This window comes from Phaseolus vulgaris, chromosome 11 (genome assembly GCF_051622355.1).
Source record: "Phaseolus vulgaris cultivar YP4 chromosome 11, ASM5162235v1, whole genome shotgun sequence".
Taxonomy (NCBI): Eukaryota; Viridiplantae; Streptophyta; class Magnoliopsida; order Fabales; family Fabaceae; genus Phaseolus; species Phaseolus vulgaris.
Window position 1 is genome coordinate 25,899,402 of NC_143508.1, and position 18,214 is coordinate 25,917,615.

An 18,214-nucleotide genomic window follows, 5' to 3' on the forward strand; every position below is an offset into this window, starting at 1 on the left:
CCTTGGGATAGATACGACTCAAGAGGAGGGTCACGCCCAGGGTAGCCAGGTGCAGGGCACGAGAGGAAGGCAGATACGCTCTCAAAGTGAGTGACTAGATGTTTGGGGGCATGAGTTGGCACCCAAAAAGTCACCTCTAGCGCAGATGCACTCCCAGGTAGGAGGACTCACACGAGGAGATACCCTCAGATGGGGTCACGGCGCTGTGAGGCCCTCCACGTGTACAGCAGCCAGGTCAGAATAGAAATGCCATTTTGTCAGGTACAAGGTGTACCGCCCTGGTAGTCGGAAATGATGACGTGGCATCAAGCTACTGTATAAGCGTGTTAATGGGACGCCAGGTTGGCAGAAGGGAAGGAAGTCGGGGGCTCGTGAAGTCGCCAGTTATTAAGTTGGCGTGCTCCGATCTCCAGCACACCAGAACCGGCGGTCACCAGGTTTAAGATGAAGTCGCCAGATGTAAACCCAGGCGACCAAGTGATTAGAGATCGCCGAAGCAAGCACATCGCCGAAGATGAAGGTGGTGCAGATTATGAAGGCGGCCGGCGAGACCACAGGGAAGGTGTGTACGAAGGCACCCTAGCTCGCCAATCCAGTAGAGATCGCACTCCAGGACAGCTATGCACTGAGTAGTATCATGCATGAGTAACTTAGCCAAAGGAGAGTCAGAAGTAGCGCCCAAGTCAAGGAGGCTCCAGATGATGGCACGTGTACAGCTGGATGCGAGCCACGTGTCCAGGTGTGTAACTGCCAGGAGAGAGAAAGTACCCAGGTATATAAGGGTTTCCCAACAAACTTCTGAGGTACGCACGTTCAGATTGTCTTCTTTACGCTTGCGAGTTCTTGAGTATACTGTGAGAGAGAACATTGCACGGTTCCTTGAGAGTTCCTGAGTGTTACTCTTAGTATTTGGTGGTTCAGTCACTGACTTGGGCGTTGGAGTGTGATCGGCCGCAGCGGCGCCGTTCTGTTCTTTTGCAGGTTCTTGAGGTGGATCGCGGTGAAGGACGGAGGTTGACGCGACGCACACGTCGATCCAAGTTTGACGAGGCCAAGTTCCAACGTTTTGGTCAACAGGCAGGATCATCAGGCGCCCACCGTGGGGCCGTGTAAAACCTGTTCCCATCCACAGCGTGAGTTCTTGGAGGTTTTCGCAGTTTTCTGTGTGGTTGTGTGCTGGTGCAACCATTGTTGGCTGTTCATCTAGGTTTTGTTCGGTGCTTTCGCGTTTTCCACCGTTCGTTTGGATTTTTGTTCGGTGAGGTGAAGGTTCTTGCTGTTTACGCGAGATTTGTTCGGTGAGATCTGAGTTCTTTGGCTCGTTTGGTTTTTCGTGGGAGAAGCGGTGGTTTCTGGTGGAGTTGTTGGTTTCTGTGGAGGTTTTCTGTGTTCTTGAGGTTTCTTTTGGAGTTTCGCGAAGTTCTGACCGATTGACCGCTGAGTTGATCGTCGCTGAAGAAGGTCTTGTTCGTTACTCTCTGTGATTTACCAATTTTTCATGAGAAAGATGAGAAGCAACCGTTCAAGTCCAGTTGCGCCCGTTGCTGCTTAAGGCGCCATGACTATGGCGCAGATGGTGGAGATTATGCGCTCGTTGCAGGCGAATGTGGAAGCCTCGCGCATAAAGCAGGCGAGAATGCATGAAGACCTGGTCGCCTCTCGGGCCAGGAATGATGAGCTTAGCAAAGTGACTGAAGAGCTGCGTCAAGCTCTTCAGGAGCAGCGAGGGCGTCCAGTCACTGAAGAGGTCGCGCCGTCAACGCCGCCTCGTGTTTTTCCTATGCCTTTCGCTCAGGCGATTACTGACACGCCTATCCCCGCGAGTGTGGTACCTGTTATGGCTGTTCTTTCTGGCGTGGAGGATCCTGAGGCTCATCTCACCACGTTCCATACACAGATGATGCTGTCGGGAGGATCAGACGCCGTGTACTGCAAGATGTTCGTAAGCACACTCCAGGGAACGGCACTGGAATGGTTTGTGAGCCTGCCTACAGGTCACATAACCAACTTCCGACAGTTTTCGAAAATTTTCGTCGAGCAGTACATCGTGAACAAGGTACCGCCCAGGGTGTCTTACGACTTGTTCCACATAAGGCAATATCAGGGAGAGTCCCTCAGGGATTACCTGAATCGTTTTGGGGCGCAGATGGTCAGATCGTCGGCCAAAGATGAAGAAATGCTGGTCTACGCATTCAAGAAGGGCGTGCTGCCGGGACCATTCTGCGAGGCATTGATCAGGGCTCACCCCGCCACGTTTGCTGAGGTTAGGCGACTTGCGGTGGCCCACATCGCCGATGAGAGTGAAGTCGCCGAGAAAAGAGGAAGCGTGGCTCCCGCTAGGCCACGCGCCCAGACCAGGATCCAGCCACAGAGGGTGCTGGAGACAGAGGCGGCCAGAAGGGATCAGAGGACTCGCCATCCTTATGATCCAAGGAAGAACAAGGGCAGGGGCCAAGGACGCCCGCAACCAGCACGCCGAGAGTACAATCGCCCGCCTAAGCACAAGTTTGTCATGGGAATGGCGGACCTGATCGCCATTCCCAATATATCGGCTAGGTTGAAAGCGCCCGAGAAGGTGGGCGACAAGGTGCTGGGACCAAAGCCAGACGCCTGGTGTGAGTTTCACCAGGGCTTTGGCCACACCGTGGATTCGTGCTTGGCTTTAGGATACCAGCTCGACGATCTGGTCAAGAGCGGGTTCCTAAACGATTATTTGCTGGATAGAAGGACGGGGGGCGCGTCGAGCTCCCAACCAGCAGGTGGAGAGGCTCAGCAGCACGAGATGCCTACACACGGGGAAATCCACACCATTGCAGGGGGTTTCTCGGGTGGTGGATGCACCGCGTCATAGAGGAAGAAGTACGCGAGGTCTGTGATGACGGTGGATATGTTTGAAGACCACTCGCCGGAGGTGGACATTACGTTCACCAAGCAAGATCTTCGGGACGTTGTGCCTCATGACAACGATCCCATAGTCATCTCCTTGATCACAGCAGGAAGAAAGGTCCACAGGGTTCTGGTGGACCAAGGAAGCTCGGCAGACGTGATGTTCTGGCCGACCTTCACGCAGTTGGAGCTACCCCTTGACCAGCTAAGGCCCTATGGAGGGTGTTTGTATGGTTTCGCTGGTGACCAGGTGGAGGTCAGGGGGTACATTGAGTTGAGGACTACGTTTACAGATGAGGCGGGTTCGAGAACGGAGAAAATCAAATACCTTGTCGTAAACACTCCTTCAGCATACAACATTCTGTTGGGAAGGCCCACGCTCAACAGAATAGGCGCTATACCGTCGACCCGGCACATGAAGGTGAAGTTGTCGTCTATGGAGGGGGTGGTGATCACCATTAAATCCGACCAGAAAGAAGCGAAGAAGTGCTATGAGAATAGCCTGAAAAACAAAAGGTCTGTGAGTTACGTGACAACCATCCCGCCTCCTGGTGTGAAGCCCAGATCGACGGTGATGGAAGAGACCGCCGGAAGAGACGTGGTGATGGTGGATGCTGAGCTGGGGGAGGGGAACGCCGGTCTGGAGGAAGAAGAGGCGAGGAATCGCCCTGAGGAAGCGAGGGAGCTGGGAATCGCCAGGGCGGTGATCGCCAGAGAAACCAGGCCAAAACCCGTCGAGCAGTGGCTCGAGAGAGAGATCGGAGGAAAGATCTTCAAGCTGGGAAGATCTCTGGAGGTCGAGCTCCAGGACCAGATCGCCAAGGTGATAGAGCAGCATCTGGATGCGTTTGCATGGTCTGCTTCGGACATGCCCGGGATTGATCCCGACTTCTTGTGCCATCATTTGGCGATGGACAACTTGGTGAGACCAGTGCGGCAGAGGAGAAGGAAGTTCAATGAGGAGAGGAGGCAGGCGATTAGAGACGAAACGCAGAAACTCCTTGCTGCAGGCCATATCAGGGAGGTGCAGTACCCTGATTGGCTGGCCAATGTCGTACTGGTGAAGAAGACCAACGGGAAATGGCGCATGTGCATCGATTTCACCGATCTGAGTAAGGCTTGCCCAAAGGACTCATATCCTTTACCAAGCATAGACGCCCTGGTGGATAGTGCTGCAGGCTGCAAGTTGTTGAGTTTCCTGGATGCCTTCTCGGGGTATAACCAGATCAAGATGCATCCCATGGATGAAGAGAAGACTGCCTTCATGACCGAGAGATCGTGCTACTGCTACAAGGTGATGCCGTTTGGGCTGAAGAACGCGGGGGCCACGTACCAGAGGCTGATGGATCGCGTACTTGCACCAATGCTGGGAAGGAATGTGCAAGCGTACGTGGATGACATGGTCGTGACCTCGCCAGAGAAAAGCAAGCACGTTGCGGACTTGGAGGAATTGTTTACTACGATCGCCAAGTTCAGGTTGAAGCTGAATCCGGAGAAGTGCATCTTTGGCGTGGAGGCTGGAAAGTTCCTGGGGATTCTCCTAACTGAAAGAGGAATAGAGGCCAACCCGGATAAGTGTGCCGCCATCTTGGCGATGAGGAGCCCGACCACTGTGAAGGAAGTACAACAGCTTACAGGTCGGATGGCCGCCCTGTCTCGCTTCGTGTCAGCTAGCGGAGAGAAGGGCCATCCCTATTTTCAGTGCTTAAGGCGTAATAACAAGTTTGTCTGGACGAAGGAGTGTGAGGAAGCCTTCGTCAAGCTTAAGGAGTATCTGGCGAGCCCGCCGGTTTTGTGCAAACCGCTGGTAGGAACCCCTCTCAGGTTGTATTTTGCTGTAACTGAGAGGGCGGTGAGCGCAGTGCTCGCCCAGGACCAAGATCAGGCTCAGAAGCCTATTTATTTTGTTAGTAAGGTGCTGCAGGCCCCAGAAACGAGATATCAGGCCCTGGAGAAGGCTGTGCTGGCTGTGGTATTTTCGGCGAGGAGGTTGCGCCACTATTTCCATAGCTTCACGATACTGGTGATGACCGACCTGCCCATCCAGAAGGTCTTGAAGAAGCCCGACGTTGCGGGAAGGATGGTGAAGTGAGCAGTGGAGCTGTCGGAGTTTGATATTAAGTATGAGCCCCGAGGCCCGATCAAGGGGCAAATCTTCGCAGATTTCGTGGTCGAGCTCTCATCTGAGGCGACACGAGTTGAAGGGGACGACTTTCGTTGGGTGCTTTCAGTGGATGGATCGTCGAACCAGCAGGGTAGTGGTGCTGGAGTCATCTTGGAGGGACCCAACGGCGTGCTGATCGAACAATCTTTGAGGTTTGCCTTCAAAGCCAGCAACAATCAAGCAGAATATGAGGCGCTGATCGTCGGGATCTTGCTGGCTAAAGAGATGGGAGCCAGGGTGTTGATGGCAAAGAGTGACTCGCTGCTAGTCACGGGGCAAGTAACAGGCGAGTTCCAGGCTAAAGATCCACAAATGGCGGCTTACCTGGAGTATGTACAGGAATTGAAGAGTTCTTTTGCCTCCTTTGAAGTGGTGCATGTGCCCAGAGAGCAGAATGCCCGAGCTGACTTGCTAGCTAAGCTCGCCAGTTCAGGCAAGGGGGGTAGGCAGAGGACGGTGATTCAAGAGACTCTGAAGACGCCGAGAGCACTTCGTAGAAAAGAGGGCTCACACAATGGAATAACCCTAAAGTTGGGTGGTGGCGCTGTGGGACCCTCTGCACAGAATAACGATCAAGTCAGAGGGGCACGTGGCAATGCCCACGTGCTCATTAAAGGTTTCAGGGAAAGTTTGCCAAGGTACGCGTTAAGTAAGTTAAGATTCGTACATTCCAAGGAATGTTTTTATACGCTTTTAATGTGCTTTAATGATGAGAGATGTATAAAAAGGGACCTTGGGAGCATTTGAGGGAGAGAGAGTTTTAACCTAATTCTCATAGTCACACAGAGCACAAACCCTAATTGTTCTTGACGGCGCACCCAGTTGTGAGCACAAGGCAATTAGGGCAACACAGTTCTAGCCCTTTAGTACAGTTATTTCTGACCACCCTCAGAGCATTCGTTTACAGTGTTCCGATACGGGGGTGCGTCACCTTTTAATGTTTCTCGCTAGCTGACTTGATCGTCGGAGTGCAAACGGCCGCGAGGGCGCCCCTTTGTTCACTTCTTTCAGGTACTCACAGACGGAGCAAAACGAAGGTGCCCTAGCTCGCGAGGACAAGCCACGCGCGAAGACGATCCTGGTCAACCGGCGGGAACAAAATGAATAAGATGAACCGAACAAAATCATAAGACAACACATAGAACACAAAATAATCGGTGAAAAAGAATAAGAACACTTGAAGAACTCTAGATTACGAATGAAAACAAGCAAAAAGATGAAAGAAATGGAACTTAGATGGTTGAAGAACCGGCTGGAATGGATTAGGAGAATGATCACGCCACTTGGTGATGGAGTCCCAAGATGAGTGAAGGAAGCCACCACTTAAAGCTCTCCAAAAGCTCACAAGATGAGACTATGCTAAGGAGATCAAAATCTCACAAAAGGCTCTCTCAAAATGAGTAGAGTTTCTCTATATCAATTATCAAAATCTGAATTTACAATGATGGTTACTACAACAAGTCTTGGAGGAACAAAAAGTCTTTTTCTAAATTTCCTTCCAAAGATTCTTCTTTCAAATCCAAGGAACCTAAGCCATCTACTTCTAGGCCTAAATCACCCACTAGAACGTCTAATACCAAATGTTTTAAATGTATGGTTTATGGTCACATAGCTGCTAATTGCCCTTCTAAACGAAGTATGTACATGCATGAAGGCATTGTAGTGAGTGAGCATGATTCGGATTCTCCTAAGCATTCATTGCATTCTAGTGCATCTAGTGGGGATGAGAGTGAATGTCCACTTGAAGGGGATTTGTTAGTTGTGAGAAGACTTCTTGGCCAAGTTTCACAACCTTTTGATGAAAGTCAAAGGGAAAATATTTTCCATACAAGATGTCTTATTCAAAATGATCCTGTCGGCAACTCGAACGTGGAGCAATCGCTTCGTAGCACTCTTTGCCCCGTCTACGCGACTGCGTTCTCTGCAGAGTCACCCTCAGAACCTTCTCTCAGATGTCTCCAAACGTGACCTGCAAAACACACAGACGGCGCCTCTAGCGGTCGTTTGCACTCCGACGATCAAGTTAGTCCACAGAACCACCAAAGATCAGAAAACTAGTAGTGTGTGTGAAAAACTCTTGCTCTCTGTTTTTCCTCCTCCCCTACTCTCACCCTGATTCTCTCCTTTTATGTCTCTTTCCCTGCTTCTGGGCATAACAGAATTCTGTTATGCTTTTCTGGCACATGTCAGAACCCTGTGATGTTTTTCAGAGAAAGTGTACCTTCAGAATCAGCAGTGGGAGCATGAGAGTCTGTGCATGTCTGCGCGTCTCTGCGCATGGCTGCGCCTGTCTGTACCCTTAATGGTACGGAGTGCACTTTTGTCTGGACCGCACCCCTCTCAGATGGTGACACGTGGAGGCCTGCAACTCACATCTAACCACACACGTGTCATTTACTGGAAGGGCTCTAGCGCTTCTCTTTGTGTGCCTAAGTTACGCCCTTGCGGAGTAACTTACGATATCTTCTCTCATCTGGGTAAATCGCATACTCTTAGGAGAACGTCGGGTGTGGCTGGTCTAGGCACACTCACCAAACGTTGCTCTCTGCGTAAGCGACTCACCCTTCACGATGCCATGCACGTAATGGGTTGAGGGAATCACCAATCACTGACTGGTTTACTAGTTCCCTCAGGCCACTCTCGTGCATGATTCCCTGAGGTGTGCTCATGCGAGATCCATGCGTAACGCTCTCGCTGGGAACCTCAGTCCCAGTTTAACTGCGTGTAACACGAGACCCCGATGACAATACACCCGATGACTGATCAGTGTTTATTTGCTTCTCGCGTTCTGCCTTCAGGCGTTAGTCTGAGAACTGGTCTGTTGATGGCCACTTGGCTACTGACCACCGATCACCATTCTGGATGATCTGTCCCCCGACCTCTCTTCCGCCTGATCTGTCGGTGGTCACTTGGTCACTGACCACCGATCACCGCTCTTGGCGATCGTCTCCTTGACCTCTCTGCCACCTGGTCCACGTGTCACCCTGCGAGTGGTCCACGTGGTTCTCTGCTGCTGACGTCATCGACTACCGATGACCGATCGGATCACAAGCCCCCCAGTCTCGAGTCGAGAACTCGTTCTCAGCGAAGAGACTAAGTGGTCGTGCCCTCAGTCCACGTGGCAAGTGGGGCCGCCTCACGTGCTGCTTCTTTAACGTTTGGACTTCCTCTCTTAATCTCGCGACACGTGGCCCTATCAACGGCCAGCGTTGTGCGTCGTTAGCGCTTCTCTTATTCAAATTGGCGCGCTCCTTTACTGTTCCTCCATTTTCCTCTGTGCACCTTTCTTTCCTCAAATTCTCTGCTGCCACATCTCTTGCGATCATCCAAAGGTATGGTTTTTCTTCTCCCTGGCCCTCTTTTTGGTCATCTTTACCGATTGCATTTATCATTCTGGTTATCATGCATTCATCTTCTCTATTTCCCTCTCTCGAACCCGCGCTAGGGTTTTTTCACGCTCTCACTCTGGCTTCTGCCTCTTCTTCTTCCTCTCTTCACCTGGGCATCCCCTTCTCCTTTCCCCTTTCTGTTTTCACCGAAACATTCATCATTCCCTCTTCTTCCATTCATTCTGACTTTCGTTTTTCCTCCATTTGCAGCTATCTCGCGATGGCTCGCTTGAAACAAACTGCGCGTATTGTCGCCTCACCCTCTGGTGCACAGCCTTCCGCGAGTGCGCCAGCTCCACCACCGCCTGTTGCTACTTCCTTCCATGACAACGCCAGGGTCTACGAATGGGCCTCCCTGGCGTTGCTCGCTGAAACCTCCACTCTACTGCCTCAGGGCCACCTCAAGTCCTTGCTGAGCCACAATCCTGATGAGCCTTCCTGCGCCATCGACAGGGAGAATGACTTTAATATCCAAATTCGCATTCCTCCTCGGGGAATGCCCATCTGCGCGGATGACAGGGCCACCAATGGGGTGCCCTTCGTCTTCATCTACTCCGCTATTTTCAAGAGGTTGAAGCTGCGCCTCCCTTTCACCTTCTTCGAAAAGGAGCTGATGATGGAGTTAAACGTCGCGCCTTGCCAACTCCATCCAAATGCCTGGGCCTTCATCCGGGCATTTCAGATCCTCTGCAGTTATTTCGGGCACAACGCCTCCGTGGACGTGTTCCTCTACTTCTTCGAAGCGAAGAACCCTGGGGACAGGTCCTGGGTTAGCCTGAACGGGGTTGCTGGGCGGGTGCTCCTGGGCCTGTACCAGCAATCCTTCAAAGACTGGAAGGGCAGATTCTACATGATATCTGCTACCCCCCAAAGTCCAAGTTTGCTTGAGGGATACCCCCTCTACTGGGTTCCTGGAGTTGAATTCAAGAAATCCCGGGACCTCGAAGCTATGGCCCGCTACGAGCGCGACCTATGTGGGCTGCTCCTAGGGGCCAAATACAACTCCGCTCGCCTCATCAAGGATGAATTTGATGTGGTGGCTCTGAAAAAATATATAGGTAGCTCTTCTTGCACCTTTTAGGATACTTGTCTCTTCTCATGCATGTTTTTATGTGCTTTTTGACTTACTTGCATAATTTGGCCAACTAACCCTTCGTTTTCTCGTCTATGCAGACTCAATGACGGGGAAAGACAGGAGGCTGGCCTTGCTAGAGCTTGCCAAGCGTCGGGGAACCAAGGGCACTGGGTCCTCCTCTTCTACAACTGAGCCCATCGCAGCCCCTCCACTCTCGGTCGCGCCAGCTGAAGGCCCCGAGCAAGGAAAGAAAAGGAAGAGGCTGGTGAAGGCTTCCACTTCACTTGCTGCTGCTGCTACCGTCGCCTCAACTGAAGAGGAGAGCTCTGGCTCTCCTCTTATACACCGTCAGAGGAAGAAGGCAGCAGCTGAGGGGGCTTCGTCTCTCCAGCCTGGAGAGATCGAGGTAGTGGAAGTAGAGGAAGGGTCTTCCCCACCTCCCTGTGCTCAACCTGCCTCAGAGCCCTCCAGTCTTCCTTCTCCAGGCCAGCAGTTGCCTCCAACTTCCCAACTGCCATCTTCCCCCCCAGCAGGCCAATCACCTGGTCCACCTGCTCATCTTGCTGGGGGTCCACCACCACCACTGCCAATCCCCACCGCCACTGCTGAAGGTGGGGGGTCCAGCTCGCGCCCAAGCACTTCTGGGGCCAACCACGAAAACTTCAGCAGGGTCATCACCCTGGTTCGACAACTCATAAGCAACCGGGAGCTTGTCGAGTGGAGTGGTGATGAGGTGGATATGCACCTGGCCAAGCAGGTAGTACTCTCTATGGAATTTTCCACCCAGCATCGCAAGCAACTGGCCCTGGAGAAGAGGGTGAAGGATCTTGAGCACGACAAGGAGTCACTGCGAAGTGACTTTGAAGCTGCCCAAGAATCTGTAGAGTTGATGCGGGGCATGGTGGAGAAAGCTAGGAGGGAGTACCTAGCGCAGGTCCAAGAGACCATCAAGACGGAGATCTTGATGGGGCAAGCTGCTAGCTCTTTGGACTGCACGGTGGTGGAGCTGCGGCCCGAGACCTCCTCCCTACGCCAACTGAATTCTCAATTAGTGGGGGAGCTCGAGTCCACCAAAGAAGCAACTGCTGTTGGGGAGAAGAGGCTTGAGGAGGTGGTGGGCAAACTGTCTGAAGCTGCCTCCTCCCTTGCTGCCGTTACCACTGAGAGGGATGCTGCGGAGGCCTCAAAGCAGAAACTGGAGGCGGAGAATGCTGATTTGATGAATGTGGGTGCTGATGCCCTTACTAATGGATTCGAGCTAGCACTCGAGCAAATCAGATGCGTTCTCCCGGACCTGGACCTCTCGCAGTTCAGCATCTATCATGAAGTGGTAGATGGAAAGCTCATCCCTCCTGCCCCTTAATCTTTTCTCTTCTCTGTAAATTTAACTTCTGCATAATTTTCTTATTACTCCAAAATTTGTATAGGACTTGACTGTGAATACAAACTCTCAATGCTTCTTTTCTTGCATAAGTTTCTTCCCTTGTATTTTCTTTGAGCTTCACTTATCTTTATGCGCGCGACTAACTGTTAGCTAGCTTAGGTTCAGCGCGATCTTGGGCTTTATCTTTCCTTTCGCACACGACTAAGTGTTAACCAGCTTAGGCTTAGCGCGATCTTGAGCTTTGTCTTTCACTTTGCGCACGACTAAGTGTTAACCAGCTTAGGCTTAGCGCGATCTGCTTCTCTTATTCTTTCGCTTCTACTTGATCACGACTGGCTATTCCCTTAGCTTGGTGTTTGACATTCCTCGTACGCTGCTTTACACCACTAACCAATCACTGACGACTCATCAGTGATCGTTCCTCGATCTTCACCTAGCTTCTCTGTCGCTCTCGCGCTAAGTGCATAGAGAACCTTGGCATCGATCGCTCGAGGTGATGCCTTGCTTTGGGGAAATAAAAGTGTTTCTCGCAAACCCCTCTTACTTTCCCTAAGGTCATCACCCTTCGGGGCGTTGGGTCGTTCATTCCCTGCCTCACTCCTGGGGTGAGAAGGGTTTCAGACTAAGAGCTTTACTGGGCCAATATTGGTGCATGCCAAGCGGGTAAGGACATTTTGTCAAAACCTTTCCTTTCCCTCCCTTGGTCTTACTAGCACCCCTGGCTTTTCAAACCTTTAACTGCTTGCGCTCACACCTGGGGTGAGGAAGACTTGGATCGGTGCCAGTACTTGCGCCTAGGGCAAGTAGGGCCTAACCAATCACCTGCACTTGCACCTGGGGCAAGGAGGACTTTAACTTTAATACTTGAGCACACTTGATATGCTGGAAATGTTTCTTTAATTGGGTGGCCTCGTTAAAAACCCTCCTCAGGGAAAAAGAGTGCCCCCTTGTCTGTCCAACTGTTTCCACCACATACAAAGCATGTATCTTTTTAGCGCGAGAACGCCATTACTGTACAATTTTAACTGAAATAAAATTTTAAATGGGTTGCGTTCCACGTTCCGGGGATTGCTCCTCCCTCCAAAGTCTCTAGGCGATAGGCTCCGTTCTCCAATGTCTCCACCACTCTGTACGGTCTTAAACACTTGGGACAAGGTCACGAGTCGATGCCCACGCCCATGGAGAGGCCTGCCTAACAGCGCCGTATCATCCATGGGGTGTCTCAAACACCAAGGCGATCTGTCCCTTGTTTCTTGGTGCTCGGCGCCCACGCCTAAGGAGAGGCCTGCTACAGCAGCGCCGTATCGCCCTCAGGGTGTCTAGAAACGCCAAACACTGGGAAGGCTCGAAGCCCTCCAGGGGTCGTTCCCTCCATGGTCTTTCCTTCCCATGCGTATCGGGGAACAACCCTGCCAGTGATTCACTCAGCATTTGGCGATCTCGTCTCCCTCCACAGTCTTTCCTACCTGTGGGTATCGGGGAGGCGACGCCGCTAGTGACTAGTTTTGCCTTCTTCGATTTCATCTCCCTCCACAGTCTTTCCTACATGTGGGTATCGGGGAGGCGACGCCGCTGACAACTTGCAATGGCGATGCCCTCGATGTCTCATGCTGGCGACGCCTTCGGCGTCTATTGCTGGCGACGCCTTCGGCGTCTATTGCTGGCGACGCCTGGGGGTAGCGAAGAGCTCAAACTCTCGCCCGCACCATCCACGTGGCATTTCTCGTATGGTTGATGGGACGTTCCCTCACTTGACTTGATCCTGTCACTTTCTGAGCTTCTGACCCATTCTTGACGGCGCATCGTACCCTCGGGCATTCTGTCGACACGACGTTTTCTGAATGTTAACCAGTGGTCCAAGGATCATCCTCCCATCCTCTGCCACGTGGCTCGATCGCACGGTGCTCCCTTTTGCGTCGTTTGGCGCTCTAACTGCAATATTTATATCTTTAAAATCTTGAACCTGCGTCTATCACCCCTGTGTTTTGCACCCTTCTTGCACCGCTACACACAGAGTTCCTTCTGCATTCCTCCTGGTTGGCGCTTTACCTCCCGTATTCCTAACGTGCCATTCTTCTTTGAACTCCCTGCTTTTTGTTCCCCTCTCGTAGCCCCATGTCTTCTCACGTTCCTCCCTTTAGGGTTAACCCCAGGACCTGCCTCGCGCGAGCTCTTTGACGAGTGCTCATGCCTGCTTTCTACCAGGGCCATAAGGGAACACAAAGGAGATTCGTGTTCTTACGATCATCGTGCCTACGCTAGGAGGCATGCCGACGACATTGTCGTACTCCCTTGCACCCTAGGGGATCCGGTGTGCGGGGACGAATGGGCTAACGACGGGGTCCCCTTCTTTTACTTCTATCAGGTGGTATTCAAGAGCATCGGCGTGCGCCTGCCCTTCTCCAGGTTTGAGAGGGAACTACTGACAGAGATTAATACCGCTCCGGCCCAGTTGTATCCTAATAGCTGGGCTTTCATCAAGGCCTTTGACATACTCTTCGGCTTTCTGGGGAGTGCACCCTCGGTTGATATCTTTCTTCACTTCTTTGAGGTGAAGAGGCAAAGGAACAACCTCTGGGTGATCTTCAGTAACGTTCCCGGCAGGGTTCTCTTGACTCCCTTCCAAAACTCCTTCACTGGGTGGAAGGGTAGGTTTTTCAAAGTCTGTTGCTCTGATCTCGTGCCCTCCGCCCTAGATGGTTTTCCAGTGTACTGGGTGAGGGAGACGAGAGCCCTCAAGTCCAAACCCTTCAAGAAACTAACCCCGAACGACCAGGTGGTGTGCCGGATCCTAGCTGAGGCGGGGGGTTTTGATTCCGCCACCTTGATCAGTTTGGAGTTCAACGCTGGAACCTTAGAGAAGTATATATGTACGAGTGATTGCCTTAGAAACTTCCGCTTTCGATCCACTCTAAATCTTTGCATGTCTTGCCTCGTGGTGTCTTTACCATGTTTGTTTCCCTTGGTGCAGGTTCGAAGATAAACCAACAACGGAGGTTACAACTTACCCGGGCCCTGCGGGCTGAGAGCGGAGCTTCGTCCTCCTCCCATCCCGACTCCGGAGGCCACTGAAGAGTGGTTTGTTTGTATTCTTTGTATGAGCACAGGGCATGTAATGTTTGCCTCATTCGCCTTACACCCATTTATCTCGAACACTACTTGTAAATTTGACTCCACTGTACCATGCTTGGTTTCTGTAACGCCGCTTTATTTTTGCACACGCTTGTCATATACTGTGCGTATTTTCTCCGTTGTGTTTCTTGGCGCCGCCTACGCTTGAGCGACGCCTTCTACCTTAGCGACGCCTTCTCTTGGCGACGCCTTCTTTCTTGGCGATGCGCACGCCTGGCGGCGCTTTCTTTCTTGGCGACGCCTGTTGCCACTTCGAACGGGAAAAAGATAAAGACTGAAACCAAGGCAAGGTTTTTCTCGAACTTCTTTTTTTTTTTTTGGGTGACCTCGTTAAAAAACCCCCGAAAGGGAAAAAGAGTGTCCCCTTCAATAAGATTGTTACATGGCTGCTTACATAAGTCAACTAAAATAAAACTTCAAGTTGGCTGCATTCCAGCTGCGCGGAATGGGACCCCCCTCCAAGGTCTCTAGGTTGTACGAACCATTGCCCTTAGCCCCGGTAACTCTGAAGGGTCCGGTCCACATGGGAGACAACTTATTTTCCAGCTCGTATGGGTGAGCCTTCCTCATAACTAGGTCGCCAATATGAAACTGCCGTGGCTTCACTTTAGAGCTATATTGTCGCTCTACTCTTCTCTTTACTGCTTCGGCCTTTATTCTGGCTTCCTCCCTGGCTTCGTCTAGTAGGTCCAGGTTCACCCGCCTTTCTTCGTTGGATTCCTCAGCCACGAAATTTTGGAAGCGTGGCGAGCTTTCGTGTATCTAGACTGGGATCATCGCATCCGACCCATACACTAAGCTGAAAGGCGTCTCCATGGTGGAAGATTGGGGCGTGGTGTGGTATGCCCATACTATCCTTGGCACTTCCTCCGCCCACGCTCCTTTGGCCTTTTCTAGCCTTCTCTTTAACCCTCTCAGCAAAACTCTATTCGTTGACTCTACCTGCCCGTTAGTCTGGGGGTGTTCGATTGATGCGAACACTTGCTTGATGCCTAACTCTGCACACAGGTTTCTCAACTGCTGGCTGGCGAACTGGGTTCCATTGTCGGATATTAGCCGCCTAGGCACGCCAAAACGGCACACAATGTTCTTCCAAACAAAGTGTTGCACCTTGTGCGCAGTAATCTGGGCCATGGGCTCCGCCTCTATCCACTTGGTGAAGTATTCAATGCCAACAATCAAATACTTCATCTGTCTTATCGCCAATGGGAATGGACCTAGGATGTCGATTCCCCACGTATGGAAAGGCCACAGGCTGTATATGGATCGCAGCTCTTCTGGCGGCGCCTTGTGCCAGTCAGCGTGTTTTTGACATTGCTTGCAACGCTGGGCGTGCCGCGCGCAATCCTCCTTTACTGTTGGCCAATAGAAACCTGCGCGTACCACCTTAGAGGCTAAGGATCTTCCCCCTACGTGACTCCCACAAATGCCTTCGTGGAGCTCCGCCATTATTTTGGTACACTCGTCGCCGCTGACGCACGTTAAGATAGGGTGGGTGAAACCGTGCCTGAATAATACCCCGTCCACCAGAGTGTATCTTGCGGCATTCCTCTTAACCTTCTTACCCTCTTCAGGCTCCGCTGGGAGAGCTCCATCTGCCAGTTACCGTCTGTATGGCGTCATCCAGGTGTCTCCCTCGGCTAAAGCACATATCTGCGCATGCCTTCCTTCTTCGGGCGTGTCCGCGTATGTGCTGATATGGGGCGTCTTCAACGTGTCTTGAGTCAGAGAACGATGACTCCTTGGCCTTCCTCTCGCAGTGCTAACATGGAAGACATCCACCCTGTTGTCTTCTATGAATTTCCTCGGAGCTTTAAGCGTCTCTTGGATTACTGTCCTCTGCCTGCCCCCCTTGCCTGAGCTGGCCAGCTTGGCCAGCAGGTCAGCTCTGGCATTTTGTTCTCGTGGGACATGTATTAACTCAAGAGCGCTAAAGGCTCCCTTCAGCAGTTGGACGTACCTCAAATACGCCGCCATCTGTGGGTCTTTCGCTTGGAACTCACCCGATACTTGCCCAGTAATCAACTGAGAATCACTTTTCACCAAGAGGTTCTGCGCGCCCATCTCTTTGGCTAGGAGCATTCCTGCAATCAGGGCTTCATATTCAGCCTGATTATTACTCACCTTAAAGGCGAAGCGCAAAGCCTGCTCAATCAGCACACCATTGGGTCCCTCCAAGACTATCCCCGCACCACTTCCTTGCTGGTTGGAGGAGCCATCAACCGAGAGCAACCATTGTGAGCCCGCCTCCACCTCCTGTTCACCTCCGGGTGAGAGTTCTGCCACAAAATCTGCGTACACCTCTGGGCTCATACTGGATGTCAAACTCCGACAACTCTACCGCCCAGCGCACCATTCTTCCATCTACATCAGGCTTCTGCAACACCTTCTGTATAGGGAGGTTCGTCATCACCACCACTGTAAAGCTGTGGAAGTAATGGCGGAGCCTCCTGGCCGAAAATACCACGGCAAACGCTGCCTTCTCCAGCGCCTGGTATCTCGTCTCCGCGCCTTGTAAGGCTTTGCTGACAAAATAGATGGGCTTTTGAATCTGGTCCTGCTCCTGGACCAGCACAGAGCTGATAACTCACTCTGTCACCGCGAAGTACAGCCGGAGGGGCACACCCGCTACCGGTTTGCAAAGGACCGGTGGCGTCGCCAAGTATTCTTTCAACTTTATGAAGGTCGCTTCGCATTCGTCAGTCCATGCGAAGCGACTATTCCTTTTATTGCACTGGAAATACGGGTGCCCCTTCTCTCCTCCAGCAGAGACAAACCTTGATAGTGCCGCCATACGCCCCGTCAGCTGCTGCACTTCCTTTACTGACGTCGGGCTTCGCATGGCGATGATTGCTGCACATTTGTCGGGGTTCGCCTCTACTCCCCTCTCCGTGAGCATGAAACCTAGGAACTTACCGGCCTCTACCCCGAAGACACACTTCTCGGGGTTTAGCTTGAGGCGGTACTTGGATATAGTGACGAACAACTCCTCTAGGTCCGCCACGTGCTGTGCCCTATCCTTCGACGCTACTACCATATCATCCACGTAGGCGTACACATTCCTCCCTAGCATGGGCGCTAGGACCTTGTCCATCAGCCGTTGGTAGGTGGCGCCTGCGTTTTTCAGCCCAAAAGGCATCACCTTGTAACAGTAATTGTTGGTCTCCGTCATGAACGTAGTTTTACTCTCATCTCGCGGGTGCATTTTGATTTGGTTGTATCCCGAGAATGCATTCAAAAAGCTAAGTACATTGTAACTGGAGGCGCTGTCCACCAACGCGTCGATGCTGGGTAGTGGGTACGAGTCCTTCGGGCACGCTTTATTTAAGTCTGTGAATTCCACGCACATCCTCCACTTCCCATTCGCTTTCTTCACCAGGACGACGTTGGCTAGCCACTCAGGGTATTGAATCTCCCTGATGTGACCAGCACTCAGCAGCTTCTGCGTTTCTTCCCTTACCACCAGCTGCCTTTCTTCATTAAATTTTCTCCTTCTTTGGCGCACGGGGCGGACCGTGGCGTCCATGCTAAGGTGATGACATAGGAAATCAGGGTCGATGCCGGGCATATCAGAGGCAGACCATGCGAAAGCATCTAAGTGGCGTGAAATCACCTCTGCCACCTCCTGCTGCTCCTCTTGGTTCAGCAAACGCCCTAGCTTGAACGTTTTGCCGCCAATCTCCCTTTCCACCACGTTAGCCGCATGCTGATCCCTGTTATTATCCTGAACGGGCGCCGCCTCTTCCACGGGCGCCGCGTCGTCAGGGCCCTCCTCCATGAGTGTATCTGCCTCGGGCGTCGCCCTCACGGGTGTGGCCTCGTCAGGCATTGACCCAGCGGGCGTCGCCTCAATCATCGTCGTGTCTGCACTTGGTAGACGCTCAAACACCATGAACACGCCCCTCTTTGTTTTCAGGCTGTTCTCATAACATTTCTGCGCTTCCTCCTGATCCGACTTGATGACTATTACGTTGCCGTTGAGGTCTGGCAGCTTCATCTTCATATGGAGCGTGGAGGCTACTGCATTCAGCCTATTCAACGTCGGTCTGCCCAACAAGATGTTGTAGGCGGAGTTGGCGTTTACGACCAAGTATCGGATGCTTTCGGTACGCGAGGCCTCTCCATCTTTGAACGTTGTCCTCAGCTCCATGTAGCCTCGGACTTCCACCTGGTTATCTGCAAAC